Source organism: Topomyia yanbarensis, chromosome 3, assembly GCF_030247195.1.
Source record: "Topomyia yanbarensis strain Yona2022 chromosome 3, ASM3024719v1, whole genome shotgun sequence".
NCBI lineage: Eukaryota > Metazoa > Arthropoda > Insecta > Diptera > Culicidae > Topomyia > Topomyia yanbarensis.
The window spans coordinates 309,218,565-309,238,416 of record NC_080672.1 but is presented as its reverse complement, the minus strand read 5'-3'; the positions used below and the strand labels follow the sequence as shown (position 1 = coordinate 309,238,416).

The 19,852-nt window shown below is 36.8% G+C and overlaps 2 protein-coding genes across 10 annotated transcripts in view; both read left to right on the top strand.

The window, feature by feature from the left end:
- LOC131689408 (neurocalcin homolog) overlaps window positions 1-19,852 on the top strand; it is a 490,006-nt gene that overhangs the window by 132,946 nt on the left and 337,208 nt on the right. The window lies entirely within an intron of this gene.
- The window catches only part of LOC131689409 (neuronal calcium sensor 2), a 303,694-nt gene continuing 285,868 nt past the window's right edge, over window positions 2,027-19,852 (top strand). For 3 of the 7 annotated variants that reach the window (XM_058974477.1, XM_058974472.1, XM_058974474.1), the window contains exon 1: window positions 2,697-2,957. The gene's annotated coding sequence lies outside the window, so the exon portion shown is untranslated. Of the gene's footprint in view, window positions 2,196-2,696; window positions 2,958-3,025; window positions 3,155-19,852 lie in introns of those variants that run through there. The other 4 variants (XM_058974478.1, XM_058974473.1, XM_058974475.1 and 1 more) reach the window with 4 other exon arrangements.

Here is a 19,852-nt window from a genome sequence, read left to right as displayed (position 1 = left end):
TTCCAAAGTTATAAAAGTTTTTCAGAGATTAGTTTTTTTTGGTCAAGTCTCCCCACCACCACCAAGAGAATTTTGTAAAATCAATACAATAAATTAAGACATAAAACATGCTGTCTTCTTATTTTTACATATTGTCGAGATCCTTAAGTATCAGTAAAAATATAAAAGGTTTGCATTTCATAAATTTCGATTTTTTGATTCATTTCCTTTTAAGGATTAACTGTACTGCATACATTGCTTGTTCACACGTCACGAAATCAGCCATATTACTGCTAACTTTGTTTACTAGTACTACAAGATATAGACTGATATTTGAGGTGGGATTTTTTGTGATCTTGTTTAACATTAACAGAAGGGAACCACAGCATAGTAACTATCAGAAATTTTGAATCTTTATTCAGCTTATTTCCACTTGGTCAAGTCTCCCTATAAAATCTTGGTCAAGTCTCCCTAACATTAGTTGTGTAAAATGTCGTGCAAATGTTAGTAATATCTATTCCAATGCTCCGATTTATGTAAAACTATTTCAGAATTTTATAAGGAATAAGGTGATATATGAGTAATTAAAAAGTAATTATTAGTCGAGTAGATATGTCCATACAAAGTTTGATAAAAAAAATTACACCATTTAACACAAATTTATTAAATACGGAATATTTTCTATAAGGAAAGTATTTCTCATTTCAAACTTTCAAAATTACTTTACGGGGTGGAAACAAGTATAAAAATATTTTTGAAATTTTTTTAGGAACCTAATAGAACACGTCATAGCTAATAATAGAATTTTGCGCTTGGTCAAGTCTCCCCTTGTTCCCCTACATTTCTTTTAAATTGCTACCGTAACCATGCGGAGAAATTCTGAAGCTTTCAAGTAAAAACTGGAAGTCCATTTATCCCTCCACAACTTTGTGGAACATCATAATTTTATATCTTTCGTTGTTTCAGAGATATATGCGTTTTCCTAAATTTGCCCTACCCCTGCATGTGCTTCACATACATAAGCGGAATGCACCCTTTGCAAATGTTAAGCAGTAGTATCCAACTTTACACGATCAACGGTTCGTTTGTCCTGCAATTTCACGACAAAGTTATGCGTAATATCTTTAAAAGCTTAATTCTTTCCTAGGGTCGTGTTCGGATGTTTACAGCGACCTCTAGCGGCGATTCTGTTAACTGCGAGTATTTCTCCATACATTCTGGCCAAAAATGTTTAAGCTTGTTTTGGGAGATAGATCAGGGTTCATCGATTTTGTTCAAATTTTAACAATGTACTTTTTTCCATGATTTGGAACGAGCCTGTGTATATTTGTGATTTAAAAAATTGGCATTTTATTGTCATCAACTGCGAAGATATGGTTTTGTGTAGAAAACGGTTTCCTTCAAAGTTATCTCGATAAATAATAGTCCGATTTGTTTGAATTTTTCAGAGTAGAATATTTTTGAAAGATTATACTTTGCAAAAATGCAAAATAATCGATTCTTTTAAATTTCGAGGTTCTACAATGTTGTAACCATCTAATTAATCATTATTTTATTTTGAAAATTTTCGCTTCCAAAACTCGAACTGCTTCTGACGCTTTCTGTACGGAAAACGAACCAGTATTTGATAAATCTCTCTGAAGTACCACGCGTCACCATCACACAAAACACGTTCCTCCGAACGGCCATCTCGTCATTGCGCTTTTCATTAAGCGGAAGCTTTCCCCGCATAGCTTTCCAATCAACCAAACTTTGAAAAGGCCTTCATTGCCACTTGGAAAATGTTTGCGCTTTCCACGCTTTTCCTCAGTCCGGACCGGGGGTTTGCTGCTTGCTGCTGGTGTAGCCTAGCCCGAATGGACTGTATTGTGCATAAGCAGAGATCGTATTGCGCATTCTCCGCCATGTTGCATCTCCTCTCTCGCTGGGTGTCAATCGGTCGGAGCTTTATGGTTTGTTTTATCCTACCACCGTCAAACACACATACAAACGGAAGCTCGCAGGACCACCGAAACCTTCAGTTGAGCAGAGTAGCTTCCGTTTTTTCTCCGTTGTGTGACGTTTCGCTTTCAGCTAGCAGGTTGATACGGTTCGGACTCCCGGTGGTTTCGTCGCAAGTTGTGGTATACCTGACAAGTTGGTTTACGAAGTGCATTCTTCACAGGAAGTGGATAGCAGCTTTGCTGATTTAGCTGGCAAAAGTAGATCGCAACCAGGTGTGTTTCCCATAGGGTGGAAATTCTTTGTGTTTCAGTGCTTTAATAGTAACACAAAAAAATCTAAAATTGTTCGCTTGATGTGTGTATGTGTAACCGAGCTTGTATGTTGGCTTTCCAGCTCTCAAACTTAGCAACACTAATACGAACATGTGGACGCTGGAGTGAACTTTTCGAGTAAGCTGTACATTACAAGCTGCTCGCTCTTTTCACTCTCACCCAGCAGTGATGGGGACGGATGGCAGGTTGTTGTGAACGCTATTTTACGGGTTGAGGGATAAGACAGCAAGCTGCATGTTTCAATGAGCTGGTATGTGCGTTGGGTCGCACGTACAGGTACTGAACACGCGGAAAGTTCACTTACATACTCTCTCCAGCAGGCGCAACGGTGAAGTTTACTCCCGCTCTCGGCCACTTCTCGCATCTCCAGTTGCTACTATCAGAGTAACACAAACGGGTAGGCCTGGCTGTCTGATTGAATTGAATGTTCTTTATTTTTAGTCTCTGAGTTGAATTCGTATCGTTCGGTACCGGTCGACCCGCAAAACCAGTATGGTGGCAGTGTAAAAGCTTTATACATTAGGTATTCTGTGCTTTGAGGGTGGAAAATTAGGTCCTAATCTCAGCTCTACAACGGCGTGTTATCGCGTGCTGTGAAGTTTCCTGTTCTGGTTGAAAAAAAACGTCCTCACGAGAGGCAAAGCAAAGCGTGTTTATTTATCCTCGTGTGCGGAAAGTGTGTGGTGTCAGCATCGCGAAAAGGTAATCACAGGGAAATGGTGCCAAACTGCTTTGGCTGGGCGGAAAAGCTCACTAGCAGCGCGCCCACGGTTGGGGTGGCGGTGGTTTCGTGAGAGTGCATAAATCTTGCTGCTACCGGGTGAATGTATTACATTATCTCACCTGTAGCAGCTAGAATGGTGTTTTTTTATGTGTGTGCTGCTGATCCGTATCAACTCGTGAGTGAAGTAGTTATTCCCTAGGCAGTATCCGAGTCGATATTCTGCCAATTAAATCTGGTACAATTTTTAGTGAGTCGCGGTGCAGGATGCATGGGACGTCGTCGCATGGCGTCGCTTGTTGTTATTTTGCGCTCACTGGTTTAGGAAGGACATGAAGAACGAACGCGTGTTCTGGCGCCACACCGCTCAGCTCATTCCATAGATATTAGCGCTAATCCTGACCGGCCGTAGGTCGTGTCGGGCTTGGAATCGATAGCGGTGACAACGTGTGCCGTACACCGGAGGAGTGAGCTGCAGGCATGAACACCAGAAACAGTCGACGAGTTGTGATCAATCATGAATAGGGAAAAAAACTTATGGAAGGATAACGTGATATTTATAATTATTGTTTAATCGATGAGCTCACGAAGCTGCTAGCGAGCGCTATGTGTGAAATATGATACTAAATAGTGAACCCTAGCGGATGAGGTCGAAGGCGGGCAACATGGAAACACGCAAGGGTTGATTCGCGAATTCGATTGCCGAACGGAAGGGGTTATTGTGGAGACTGGAGTTATAAATATATTGTATGATTGGGCTTCGTAAGGAAATTGATGACCTAGGGTGTGCAATTGAAGTTCCAGTTCTCGGTTGATAGTTGTGTTTAGTCATCGTATTTCAACTAGTCAGTCACAAATACCGTATTTTAAAATTATTACATCGTTTTTTTTTTTTAATTTTAGTCTTGAGGTTGGTTTATTTGTGGTGATTGTTGTAATCCATTTGTATTTAAAAACGGTCTTCCATTTTCTGTATGCTTTTGAAACAATTTTCAAGGCACTTTCTTAATTCCTACTGGAGTAAAACATATGCATTTTAAAGCTGTTGACCGCTTGTGTTGAAAAACATTGATCCCGCCATTAATTTTTGATTTCTGGGGATAAAAGGAATTTTTTGGATTCCTAGTCAGAAGTACATGTACGGTGGAGGATCTATCAAAACGTTCAACTAAAAAAATCACTCGTTAGATGTGTGGAGCTTGCATTATCGTGGTGGAGAAAAGCCCGTCTACGTTTTCTTAATTTATCCACGGAGTTCTGATCCTAAAAATTGTGTATAATCTAGAATGAATTGTTCTACGCACAACTAGCGGCGCGCTTGCTTTGTTTTGCTTAGTGAACCCACACACAGACTACTGCCCTTCATTTTCGTAGATTCAAGTAGGGGAACACGGAGAGACTTGACCAGGTTTTCAGCTAAAACTGCATAAATCTCTAAAAAAGCCTTCAATCCCTCAAAAGTCATTGAGATATAATGTGCAAAGTTATTGTGCGTCTTCATGATTTTTTGTAGAATTTTTAATTTAATTTTTGAAAAGTTACAAAAGTTTTTCTGTGATAGTTTTTTTGTCAAATCTCCCCACTGCGGGGAGACTTGACCAAGGCGTGGGGAGACTTGATCAGGAGAATTTTGAAAAATCATAACAAAAACTAATGGCATAAAACATAATGTAATTATTTTTTTCCATATTGTCGAAATCTTTAGGTAGCAGTGAATAATATAAAAGGGTTGCATTTGATAAATTTCGATTTTGTAATGTATTTTTTTAAGGATTAACTGTACTGCTTGCATTGCATGTTCACACGTCACAAAATCAGTCCTACTATTGCTAACTTTGTTTACTAATACTAAAATATAAAGACTTATGACTGAGGTGGATTTTTTATGGCATAATAAATATCAGGAATTTTGTATCTTTCTTCAGCTAATTGCCACTTGGTCAAGTCTCCCCAAAAAATCTTGGTCAAGTTTCCCCAACATTAGTTATTGCGTTCAATGTCATGCAAATTCTAGTAATAACTATTCCAATCCACCAATTTATGTAAAATCATTTCACTGCTTCACAAGGATTAAGGTGGTATATTAGTACATTAATAGTAATTAGTAGTCGAGTAGATATGTCCATACAAAGTTTGATAAAAATTACATAATTTAATGCAAATTTATTAATCACGTAATATTTTCTGTACGGAATCAATATTTCATTACAAACTATTAAGATTACCTTAAGGGATCGAAACAAGTACACAAATATTTTTGAAAAAAATTTGAGAATCGAATAGAAGACGCCATAGCCAAAAATAGAATTTTGCGCTCGGTCAAGTCTCCCCATGTTCACCTATTCGTCATTTTTCACGACATGTATTACACTGGATTTTTTTAAAAGTATTCGTTTCGATCAATGAACAGAAACCTATTTTTAAGCGGTTGGTAAGATATTTGGGATCTAATGACAGCAATTTTTTTTGTCGGCCGAATGTTTTTGCAATATCAGTATTTTGATATTGATGTGTCTCAATATGAGTATAGGGGTCATTCCACGTCAGTTTTATAACCAAAATTTTAATTCCTTGCTAATATTTTTTTGCACTCTTTATCTAAAATTTATTGACACGTATTTTTTTGTTACCACTGAATATGATTTTTTTTCAAGTTATGAGTTTTTGAACTTTTGAAGTTTATAAAATTGAACATTTCTCAATCACTGATAACTCGGAAACTATTTAATGTGATACCCGTGTTCTGCAATTCTTAGAAACCAATTAAATATTTTTTCAAAAAACATTATTTCTTTTTTTCATTTTTTTGAAAATATTTATAATTACATTGAAAAAATTGAGTTCAAATTTCAGAATGATCTTTTTTACATTTAATGGAAAAATTAAGAAAAAGCATTTGGTCAACCTTTAAAAAATCAATTTGTTTATAAAAATTTGCAGAATACATAGGATACCTACAATCAAAACTTTTTTATTTATTTTCTTCATACATCGAATACTTTCCGAGTTATCTGTGATTGAAAAATGTTAAAATTTTTTAAACTTCCAAAGTTCAAAAACTCATGTCATGTAACAAATCATATTTTTCCATAACACAAAATACGTTCCAATTATTTTTAGCCAAATAACGCAAGAAAAAATTTGGAAGTAATTGAACTATTGGTTGTAAATCTGACGTGGAATGACCCATAAGTACAATTTTTCACAATCAATTCTCACATCCAATATAAAATATAATTTTTCGGAACAACAAACAATTTTGAACGTCCTTCTTCGATGAACTGCGACCACGAATGAACTCTGAAAATATTCAATAAATATTTGTCAAAAATGTCCTTTCGATAACTCGTCTACGCCAAATATGTAGCAGGGTGTGCCTAATTCGGAAATATAGAAGACACCTCCTGTATACTCTAATTCAGATTGTGCGATCAACCAGGCTGGCTATTTTTGTAAGTGTATTATTTGAATAATTCTATGAGCTAAATGAATTCTTACGGAATGATCTAACATTTGTTTGCTTATACTAGAATAGTACAAATGAATGTGTGTGGAATTGAGGATTTATTACAGATCCTCATACAATTTGCCATCTAATCTCGTTAGACTTGAGGAATCACTAAATATTTCTGAAGGTAAATCCCGCCAAAGCTAATTTAATTTCATTAGATCCGGAATACAGAATTACACTGTTTGACAAAAAAAGCTTCGTAAGTGTGTTAAGACGGCGTACTGATTTTCAAAAAGTAAAATAAAATGATCAAAATGGAGTGTTTTGTTTGACTCTAGTGCGTAAGGATCAGTTTCGATGAGTATTAGAACATTTTTTTACTATCTATTGATCAATACTAGGAGAGATGCGACTGTAATAGCCAACATTTGCCATGACCCTTTTTGTTTGTAATAAATTGAACAAATATTTTAAATATTTTAATCAAATTATTTTTGATGAATTACCTTAAGAGGAATTTCATGAGAAAGCGGTCGACCATAAACCATGACCATCGCCGATTTGAACAAAACTTTTCTATGGATGTTTTCCCTCTCTTACACTGAAAAAAATAGACTTGGAGATCTCGTTGTCAAATACTGGAGCAATTTACTACGATGGTTGTCGAAAATGAGATCGGCAGTTGAGAGGAGAACTTACCAAAGAACTGATTTCCCCAAAGAAAATCTAGGCACATTTTATTGCACGTTAGGAGAGTTAATACGGTTATTATTCACTTATAAATGTCCAAACCCATCAAAAATCTTTTTTACTTCTCTACAATTTTTAATAACGGTTTAAAACGTGCAAAATAATTTTGGCCGTGGATTTTGGCTAAGTAAGTGCAATCAAGGAGTGCAGTAGTTTTCGATTTATTTTGCAAACTGATTCGGTAAAAACAATTATTAAAGAAAATCGCCATTTTCGTAATTTAATTGTGATTCTCTATAAGCAACAATGAATCATCCAGATTGCACGAAAAAAATTTCACAACATTCTTTTTAACGCGATCAATTACGCGGCTCCAATGATTTTCTCATTATTTTCCTCATGGAAAGGGAAAGGTTGAAGATGAAAAATGACAACGCAATACAATCACAACACAAAACAGTAAACAACTCTTCACTCCAGAAGGGATAATGAATCCTACTGATAAAGTCCATAGCTCTTTATTGCACTGGGTTAGATATGAAAACACATCCTTAAAGTTGAACAGAAACGGTTTTTCCACACCATGTGTTAGATCTTCATAAAAATCAATCAGCAGTACTGTAACAACATTCTACATAAGCTGATTGATTTTTATGAAGATCTAACACACGGTGTGAAAAAAACTGCTTTTTTCGTTTTCGATTTTTGCCCATTCTCTGTCCAACCTTAAGTTTTAGCTCCCTGTATACATGTAAGTCTATATATAGAGAACCAACTTTTAAGATACGCTATCGCATTACTGCAGGGCAGTTACATATCAAATTCTGTAATGAGGTTCACAAGGGTCACACAAATAATACTCAGCACGCTGAATATTAGTCATGTGATAATTGAGTTCGCAATAATTTGTTTGTGAATAGAATGCTTCACTCGAGTATGTATGGAACAATTTAGCAAATTCTTTAACATTTTTGGACTCACAACCGGCATAAATTTTTTTGTTTGAATGCAAGTTTGCAAACTACGCCAGTAGTTGGCATGTTCGGGCGCTGCTCAAGAGCAAATATTATGCTTTATCCAACTAATAGATAGTGGTAATAATGGTTTGGGACCAACGAAGTCAGTTGTAGCGCCTGCTCTTGCTAACTCGTCCGCTAGTTCATTTCCAGTAATACCGGTATGTCAGGTTCCCCATCAAAAGTAGATTGCGTTTGAAATGCTGAGTTCTTCGAGTTGAGTTTGACATGCGATTACTATAATAAATTCATCTTTTTAAGTTTGGACGTAAGTGTAAATACCTTACTTAAGATTTTTTGTTGGTATCCAACGGAAAAACAGATCGAAAGATAAGTGTTTTGGTCAGAGCAAAAATAAATTTGAAGTGCCGATTGTACGCGACACAGAATCGCGAAGATTTTCAGCTTGCAATCCGGTGCAGTGAATAATATAGGTTTTATCTCATTTCACGAAAGAAGACACCAACACCAACTCAGCCTTCCAACAAAGAACTGTCAGTGTTACAAACTAGCTATTCTTCTAGTTGGCGCTACATACAGTATGACAGCCATTCCTCACGAAAATGAAATTCTCACATTGAAAGTTTAAAAAAAGTATTTATATGTGAGTGTAAGGCCACTGGGAGTAATTATACTCATCCCAAATTACCATTTGTGGCCTCAATATCGTGTGGCTAGTGGTTCGATCTATCGGGGTACTGTTTTAGAGCCCAGTAGACTCGAGATGGTATGTACAAGAGAGTAGGCATTGCCGTGCAAGCACCTGTCATTGCCATTAGGACAAATCTCTTTGACTGAATTATCGTGACTTTTTAATTCTGCTGTCACACAAGGCCCCAATATGTCAGTATTTGTCTAGCAATTGATGTCTAGGATCACTGTAGGTTGTTGGGTTTCCACTCGTCTGCATTGGCCGAAGGTCATTCCAGCTCTTTTGATTCTAAATTGCATGAGAGCAGACCAATTGAACATAGAGCCAAAAATTACTCCAACATACTTAAATTGATCTGTGACAATTTCAGAGTCAAAGCCCCGAAAAAGTGCGTAAAAAGTAGCAGTGATGTTTTATTTGGATTAACTGATAGTCCAACATGAGGACACAATTGCTCAACAGCACATAAGGCTTGCGGCATCAATTCAGTGTTAATGCGAATGCCGGTGAACGTTATATGATAATCATATGATGGAAATCCAAGTTCGTTAAGTTTCCTCGACAAGCCATCGGCGACAAGGTACCGTGAAAGTCATGACAGCACACCAGCTTGATAAACATTCAATTTCTTAATCCCTACATGTCACAACGATGAACACAGATGTCGGTTGCTGAGCATTGCGTGTATCGTGTTCGTAATGGAGTCAAAATGTCTCAAGTGGGGCCAATTCTGAATACGATTTAGCGCGAAATTCGTCTATAATGATATGTAATGAAATGAGGTAACAAAGTAATTAATGATAGATAGAGATTAATGATAGGGAAGTCTACCCACACTGCATGAATCAGTAAACATTGCGTGCTAACAGCCACGGTACCCCAGAATATCTACCAGAAAGATTTGTTTACAGAAACGATTTTAGTGCAGTGATTGTGTATTCTTTCTGTTTTGGCGTCTTCTCACTAAGCCAGTGGTGTTTTGCATTATTAACAAATTATGTATTTTTAAATGGAACAGATATACGTCCACATCTGTGAGAAATATTTCATTTTTAAGAGATCAACATATATGTTTTAGGTGCCTTGATTTTGTCGCGAACAAGCCTTATTTCGCTAAGAGGACCTGTTGGAGAGTACAGTCGATACAACACTACAGTCCTGAAGCGGACGGTAGACATACAATAGCACGGAGTTTATTCACAGCCTTAGGATATGTAGCTTCACTAATACTGTAATCAACACTGATACGTTTTGTCTTGATGTTCATCAGATCGCCGATTGTATTAAGTTTCGAGTCAGTATTATATCGAAGGCCAAGGGAGGTAACCGCCTCACCTCTATTTTTATTATATTCGTTCAATGTAGATTTAGATTCGGAATAAGTGTTCAAGTTATGTATCTGTGTAAATAGGATGGTCTCATTAAAAATATCCCTGGAATGGTTATTGTGGCGCACGAGGATTAGTCACCACGCATAATATTTACCCGGATGGTGTTTCAAAACCATAAGACCCCCCGTACTACTACTGGAATCAAGATACGTTCTATGTTGGGGAGACCAAACCAGTTAAGACCCTCCCCAGCAGGACCGAACATTTCCAGTGGCGGATCCAGGGGGAGGGTTCTGGGGGTCCGGGCCCCCTCCGAAATTGTTTTATTTGTTGAGAAATTTTAAATGAGTTTAAATTTTATATTATTTTCATAATCATTCAAAAAAAAAATTGACCAGCAAAACTGATATCCATTAAATAAGATTATTACATATTACAAATTGTGCAATCTTAATTTTAAAATCGAAAATTCGGACCCCTCCCGAAATTTTTTTCTGTATCCGCCCCTGAACATTTCTATAAGTTTTGTGAGTCAACTTAAATGTCTTCGACCCGTCTCTGCGTCTACGATTCCATGCTTTTCTACACAATTTTTTACATCTAGCTAGTGCGGCATTTCACCAAGGAGTTTCACTAGAAGCACGCTTAACTCGAAGCGTGCAAGCCTCCTGGTATACTGCTACTATGAGTGAGTTTGTTTTATCCACGACCTCATCCAAGTCCACTTGGAGATTAAATCGTTAGAAAATACCCATGAAATCTAGTCGCCCAACCCTCTTCGTAAAGTTCGTAGAGTTGGGATTACAATATGCGACAATATCTAACAAGACGTTTGAATGATTGCAGAGGATGTATCTATGATCGGATAACGATGGTTTGAGCTCGTTCGGTACGAACCAGTTTGCCAACTCATGCGTAGTACTGTCGGAGCAGAGAGTTATATCGAACATCTTTTCCCCTCCAGATCGTGCACATGTTGGGCATTTCCCTAAGTTGAGTATATGCTGATTTGTACTGCTTAACCCTCCGGCACTCGGGCCGTTGTATTTTGTGCAACACCTTCCGAAATTCTGGCGAAATCTTCTTCCAGCACCAGCGGCTGCTCATTCGGGGAGCCATTCACACGAGTGCTGGAGGGTTAAGTATCCTATCAGTTCTGCGCCTCTCGAATAAATATGTAATTTTCCTCAAGATGTTCGCGGGTGGGGAGGGGGGGGGGTGTATTTGCTTTGATGCAAATCAGTTAAAGCCTATTTATGTGACAGTATGATTCAAATCTTTTGCAATCATCAGACGGCGATGATTTATTTTGTAGCAAATATGCCGTACAAACGTAATTCATTTCTGTGTTATTAACAGTAGTATTGACTGTGCCAGCACAATTATCGCGAGGGCAGATATAAGACATGCGTTAATAGCACAATGTGCGAGTATACATGCAAGAGGCTTTTCAAGTGGATTACTCATGCCATTTTTGCTGAAATCTGCGAAGGCGGGGTTTTGTAGCTTTCCAAGACAGAATTTTTACGGTTCTTGAACTAAAGCCATGGAAATCCTTTCGTGGCGAACCCCTTAATTGATGTTAGAGACGGGTGTACCCCATTAGACATAAACACGTTAGGAATAATGGTCGTTAGGCATAAAGACGTTTTTTTTTTTTTTAATACCCTCCACTATCCCCCATACCAAGAAACTCGCACAGAGAGTCCCCTGGTAATGGACACAACAATAATAAAAACAAAACAGAAATACGCGGAGATATAAACTACAGCAAAAAAATGAACAAAGTGAAATCCCAGTGGAATCAAGTTCCTTTGAAGGGATTCACAAAGCTTATTTGAATTCTAAATACTAAATTTATAACTAAGTGATAACGTTTGTGGTTACGAGCAAATACGAAAATTAGAATAGGCTAAATAATATTAAAAGAATAAAAAGTAGGAAAAAACTAGCAGGAGCCAGAAAAACCTACACACTTAGATGGTTGACACACTTACAAGATATATTCGTTTACGTTTCGTATCATATGCTGCTTAAGCTTGCTTTTAAAGAGGATGTTATTTGTTACTGTTTTCAAGGCAATAGGAAGTGCGTTAAATTTGGAAGGTCCGTGGATTGAGATGCGCGTTAAACCTAAGTTTGTGCATGCACTGCTTCTCAGTAGCTCGTTTGCGCTTCTAGTATTCTGAAGGTTTACTCTAGCTGAGAATACAATGTTGTGATGAAATTTTGGGTTGTTTAAAATATTATGTACATAAATAATAGTTTGAGTATCTCGTAAACCAACAACGGGGATAATTCTGTGGCGTAAACTGGTATATAACAAAACCGTTGAAAATAAGGGAGGCAAATTAAAGATTACTTTGATACATCTATTTTGCAATATTTGAATCCTTTTCAGTTTCGATTTGGCAGCGTGACCCCAGACGACAATCAAATATTGAATGATTGAGTGAATGCATGCATAATAGAATTGCAATAGTGCATCTTTGGGAACAAAACAACGTACTCTTTTCATAAGACCATATAGTGATGAGATTTTGTTGGCAACATGTTGAATGTGTATGTCCCATGAAAGGCATGAGTCTAAATGAAGTCCTAAGTATTGGAATGATGAAACTTTTTCAATCAGTAATGTTCCGACGAATGGATCGGAATGCGGCAAAATTTTTTTCCGTGGCGAGTGAAATATCATATATTTTGTTTTTGTCAGATTCAGTGAGAGATTATTGCCGTTAAAATATTCGATGAGGCTCGCTAGATCGGATTCAATGTATTTGATGATTGGCTGAACATTGGAATGGGGATAGAACAATGCTGTGTCATCAGCAAAAAGCCTTGGAGTCCCATGCAGTTTCAAATTACCTAAGTCATTGATGAAAATCAAGAACAGCAGAGGACCTATGTTACTCCCTTGTGGAACTCCTATGTCAATCGGTTGTAGAGTGCTGCGGGCACCATTTATTACCACAAATTGCTTTCGATCTGTTAGATAACTTCTAATCAATTCATTGGCAACACCTCTTATCCCATATCGGTCGAGCTTTTCTAATAAGATTCTGTGGTTTATTGTATCGAATGCTTTCTTAAGGTCGATGAATAAGCCCCCCACGACCTTTTTTTGGTCAATTTCACGGATTAGCTCATCAGTGAGTTCAGTAATAGCAGTCGCCGTTCCACAACCTTCCCGGAAACCATATTGGAATTTATAAAGAACATCGTTCGCACGCAAAAAGCTAACAAGCCGATTTGTTAAAAGCTTTTCTAAAATTTTATTCAGCATCGACAATGTTGAAATTGGGCGATAATTTGAAGGGTTGTAAGAATCACCGGATTTGAATATGGGCGTAACTTTAGCAATTTTCAAAACGTTAGGATATGACCCCGTAACTATTATGCGATTGAAGAGTTTAGTAATAATCACAGAGAGCGGTCCTATATTGGCTTTCATTAGGTCTGCTGATATGTTATCATGACCCCTACTTTTTTTAACATCAAGCTGACTAATGAGGATTCCAACTTCACTAACACTAGCAGGCTTCAGAAAAATAGAACTGCTAACAGACTTAACTGGCTTCAGAAAATCAAATTTGTTTTTTGGGAGTTTGTCAGCTAGATTGTTCCCGATCGTGGCGAAAAAGCTATTAAATACTTCAGCAACATGTAGATCAGAGTCGATAATGCAACCATCCTTTTTTAGTTTTATTGGTTCACTTGTTTTGGTACGACCAAAAACTTCATTCATTTTTTTCCACACGTTTGAATGACTAGAAGTTTTTAGTATATTCTCATAATATTCACATTTGCATCGCTTTTTGGCGGTTTTAACTTTATTTGAAACGTGTTTCAACATTTCAGCAGCTTGCGCATCATTAGGATTACGTTTAACTTTATCAAGGTAATTATTTTTTATTTGTATCAACCGCCAAAGGCTAAAGGTCATCCATGGACAATTTTCTTTTTTAACATTAACATTTTTCGTAAAAGTTTTGGTGCAGTCAACCAGTAGGTTGTTATAGGTTGTAATGAGAGTATTTAAGGTAGCTTCAACATCATCAGTAGTTTGAAAATTGTTCAAGAATCTGGAGAATTGGTTTTGCAGCCTAGCACGATCGACAATGGTCATTCTTAACTCTTGTTGTTTCTTTCCTTTACAAATAGGGAGAGACGAAATGATAGGAAGATGATCGCTAATATCGCTAAAAACCGTGTAATTATGCAATTGTGAAGCAAAATCTATAGGGCAAATGAAATGATCTAAAATATTATTGCTAGTTGGCCGTGTTGCGAAAGTATTTGTGCAAACATAACTATATGATTCTAATAACTGTTTGTATCTAACTACTATGTTATTATTGTGAAGATTGATTGGAACGTTCACATCACCCGCTATGAAGTATGGTTTAGCCGGGGTAGCATTAGATAACCAATTTTCTAATATATTCTGAAACGAGTTGTAGTCGAATGATGGGGGTCGATAAACACCAATAACGTTATACAGATGGCTCCGAAGTTTTATTTCTAAATGGATGTAATGCAAACCATCGATTGTTTGGTTATCTATCAATCTGCTTTCCAGAGAACTTCTTACAAACACTGCTAAACCTCCTGTCGAGTTACTACGGCAAGAGAAAAAGGGACGATAGCCAGGGATGTTATAAACACAACAGTTATCCTTCTTAACCCAAGTCTCACCGATAACAATAACATCAATACCTAGTTTACATTCATTTACAAAGTAAATCAACTCATCAAACTTTTCATAAACATTAATTCCTCTAACATTCCACTGAACAATATTCAAAAGATTCGTGTCATTTAAATCACATTTTTTACTAAATTCGTGTAAGTTATCATAAAATTTATTTAATATTGTATTGGGTGTAAAATCCATTTTAATTTGATTGATTTCAAAGAATTAAAAGAAAAAAAAAACTTATTGTGTGCTTTTCTTCCGCTTAGGCGATGGAGAATGCACAGAAATTGACGGGCCCTCAGGAGTACACGCTGGTTTCAAAAAAAAGTCTCTTCACACGACTGAGATCTTCTCGAGTTTTTACCAACTCGGGCTTACTATTATCATCTTTTTTACTAGTATAACACCACCCCTTCCCGCCCAAATGTACTTCATGTTTAACGATTCTTGGGACTCTCTCAGCTCTTTGAGCAATTCCAGAGACAGCGGAGTCAATTCATCGCGCAAGGTCACATTCATAGCTCTTCCGTTAACAACAAACTTGTCATCAATCAAGGTCGATAATAATTTACCAAATTGTTTCTTCTTGGCAAAAACAGCCTCTTTCGAATCTTTATTAGAAAACACAATTCTGATTGGAGCCAAGCTATTGTTCGGTTTACCACTGACAAAAATCCGCTCAGCAGATACTACTAATCCCGCATTTTCTCTCAACCCTACACAGAGCAGCAGTTTATTAATAAGTTGGGGCACATTTTCACCTGAAACTGTAGGAATACCCCAAACGACAGCATTATTACCCAAGACAGCTTTGTCCGATTTGTCGACATTAGCTTCCAACTTATTAACAGTCACCTCTAGTTGATTTTTTGATTTTTTCAAACGATCTATGTCGGCTTTGAGATTCTCGTTTTCTAATCTGAGATCTTTAAAGTCAGTAACTATTTCATCAAATTTATCGGAAAGGAAAGCCTGGGATTTTTCGATAGTGGTAGTAATCTGCTTAACTTCGGTTGTAACCGCTTGTATTTCCTTAGCTACTGTTTCAGAAATGGTTGCTTTCATTTCAGCAGCAAGAGAAGAAATCAATGCACGACTACTATTTTGCATTGTTACAATTCGTTGGTAGATTGCTGAACAATCTGGCGAACAAAAATAATCCGTTTCCCTCAAGCGACGTACCGCATATCCCACAATATTTTTGCATTTAAAATGAGCACTCGAGAAACAGTACATGCAAGTTAAAATTTTCGAACTATCGGCCTCCTTTTTATTACAAATCGAGCAGACAAATTCATCATCGTTATCCATTGTAATCGGTTCAGGGGAGCAAGTTGAAGCAGACTATTTAATGAGACAGAAAGGTAAACAAATAAACAATATATTGGCAACACACACTAGAGCAAATCTATGTAAACCACAAAAAATAGTCAATCGCTAAACAGAGTCAATGGAGATGTAGTACTAGAGCAACAGCAGTTAGGTGTAGCCAAAGGTTCCGTGTTCAAAAAAACAGTCATAGGAGTGTGTGAATGTATGCAGTTAACGACAACAGTGTCAATGATACCGTATGGAGGTTGAGTTCCCACAGCTACTCAACAAACGAACGTTGAAGTTTGCTTTCCAGCCTACCAGACTAAATCCACTCAACCACAACCAAAACGATTTGCTCGTTAAGTAGCCGTTTGGGCGGCAATGGAGATCACAAATATGTATGGTGCTGTTGTTACGGAACCACAATGTGTACCGGATTGTCTTCAGACTTTGTTCTACGTTTATCAACTAACCGTTTGGGCAGTAGAAGACACGAAAAGAACTATCGCATGAATCAATCGATATAACAAGGTGTATCTATAGGTGTACTCACAGTTACCTTCTACTCAATACGCAATGTATTCGCTTAGTGGGTTCCTTCACACCAACACAGCAACAACAACACAGCAGCAACAGCAAGCCAAGGCTTGGTTAAAAATTATAGCACAACAATAGACTCTTCTTGAACACGAATGCGGTGGCATATATATTTTATTTTGCAATTAGTGGTCATTCAGACCCTTCTCCACCACAAACTCCACTCAGCTATTAACAAACACGTTATCACTGATCTAAATTACACTTAATCAAGAATAAAATAACTAAAAAAACACTATAAATTCGAAGTTAATCGCGGACTGTATGAAATTAGACGTTAATCATAATGTACGTTAGGCATAAGAGACGATTGGCATAATTGATGTAGGTATAAATTCTCATGTTGATATATAGCTACAGGAAAATCATTTTACCACAGCGATGGAGTCGGGTGATAGGAGCGTGATTTTTTGCATTTTTTTGAACTTGTAGAAATACGCTGTAAACTAACCAAACGTGATTATCACATCATCTTGCTGTATAAACTTGAAGAAATTTTTACTCAAATAACAGAAGCGTGAAATCACTCATTTGTATTTAGGTATAGAAAATAATACACACATACTTTGATTAATGGTTGCATACATGCATGCTACGATTGTACAATAAGTAAATATTGGTCTTGAAGAACAGTCAGACTGGACTAAGCGATAAAATATTGATTTCTAGAAAAACGAGTTTAAAGTTTGAATTGCAGCATCCTTTACATTATGATTGGTAAATAATTTTTGCTATAATTCTTGTTTATTGTTACGTATTTCAAATCTGTCAAAAGCCGAAAGTAGCTGACGATATTCTTTATCCAGTGCTATTATTATCTCATTTTTTGATGTTTTGCGACTTAGCACGGTCTGACTTAACACCGACCAGCTCATGCAATGAAGAATAATTAAGTTTATTATAGTTCAAATATATTCTTTTTGTCACCAAAGATAAAACTACGCAAACTGTCTGGTGCTAGGAAGAGAATTTTCTATGTACTCTGAAGGGTTGCCGAAACAAACAAGAGGTCGTCGTGAAAGTAGCATCCGTATCACTATGCTTAGCCTATCCAAAACACTGTGAGTTTTCATAAGTTTCGAAAATAAATTGTTGTTCATAACCGAAGTAAGCAAAAGGCTCTAAAATAAAAACATGAACAAAATTTTTGTGTTCAATATCATGTAGTATCCATAAACATATGATTGCAAATGTAACCGTAAGTTTTTTTTTTGTAATCCGAAATGACGAACCTAAGGTTCAAATTTCTACAGCAAAAATGCGATGCGATTTTTCTGTAAATTATGCCTATTGTCCAATATACCTAACGTACAATATGCCAATCGTCCATTATACCTTACGTACTTTATACCTAACGCACTTTATAACTGACGCATGTATGCCTAACATCGTGCACCCATTAGGGGCATGATCATCATTTGAATCCCACGATGTTTGTCGAAACAATCGTCTACTGTGGAAGAGATTCGTGGCGGTGATACTTCGTGCGCGACAGGCATATTATAGTCCCGCAAGCAATTTAGTTCTTGACACGAAGATAAAATTTGTCTTAGGGAGTTCTGTTGTCAGTCACCTCTTACGACATGAAAACATACACCCTGTGGATCGATTCTTGTGCTACATGGTCGCTATGCTGCATGGTCTGGAGAGCGATAGTAAATTGTGATCAACCACATACGAGTTTTTTTGGTTAATAGATTGCGATGTTTAAGAATCGCAATCAGGTGAGTTTAAGGCAAGGTAATTGAGGTATGAATTAAGCAATACCTGCCCGCATATAGGGTTTCAACATTATTTTTCTTTAGGACTGTTGAGGCCAAGAAACACGAAAAACCTATTTTGATCAAGTTAAGCGCTTCCTTTGTCAATTTCTACCTTCCGATGCTCAACACAATTCTGCTAGAATATTTGTAATAATACAAATGCATGGAAATGGTAGTCCAAGACAATCTGAATCGAAAGGTTTTATCAGTCTTCAATATTGCAAGATATCTAAGAAATATCAACTTTTAATTTTTCATCGCTAACTGAAATTGGCTCTGACAGCAATGCACCAGCGGAATCCTATCCGACTAATAGCAATACATAACTTCAGTTCTACGGATAATACTTCTATCTGGAAGCACTTAAATGAAAGGCGATCTTTTTGTGAGCAAATCTTGCCTAAAACAAAAGTTATGGCTGCTTAAAACCGATGTTGTTTATAAACAACATGGACATGAAAAAATAGACGAGCAAAAAAATTTTTTTTTGATGTGAAAATGTATTACGGATTTATTTATATGATTGAGTGAAATAGTTTTGGTTACAATGGGAAACGAAGGCAATTCTTCCGGTGTGATTTGGAATGAATCCCAAAAGTAATCCAATCCAAAAACAATCCATACAGTAAAACTTTGCACAATTAAAACATGATGACCAATTATTTCACAGACTGTTTTCCTATTTGCTAATAGGTAATCGAATACTGTATGCTTCCATTCGTTGATTGCTGTGCCAGAAATTTCTAAAACGTTCAGCGATAAGCCTTGCTGGAAATCTGCTATCTATTTCAAAACGTTCATAGCTCGTAATCGTTCCAGCCTGAAGTAAGACTGCTTCGGTAGAGTGACTGTAGAACAATGCATTCAATTTGAGTTCTTGACAGGCTGATGGTAGTGGTTTTTGAAACATAAATGTTCAGTAGTTGGTCAGGTCGATTGATTTGAATTTAAGATATTATTTTGTTCGGCATGCAATCAATCGGGTACAGTAGGATTCCGTTTTTGGCAACAATTTTATTTTTTTCAGTTGCCAAAACCGGAACGGTGCCAAAAATGGAACCTTATTTTTGAAGTTTGGATTTTCAATTTACGACTTCAAAAATGTTTCAAGGATTTTTAATCGTGTGTGAAAAAGAATGAGATGAAAGAAAAAATAAGAAAATTCAATTTTATTCATGTTTTTATCAAATTCAGTTGTCGCACAGTGATCACCTTCCATACAAAAGTTTTGTAAAACCTCAAAAGGGGTCCGAATTTGGTGAAAACTTCACATTGGGGCAATTTTACGTCGCTAAATTCATATTTGGTGTTAATTTTTTATTTTTTTTACCTCAAAATTTTGGCACCGAGGGTGGTTTGAAAATTC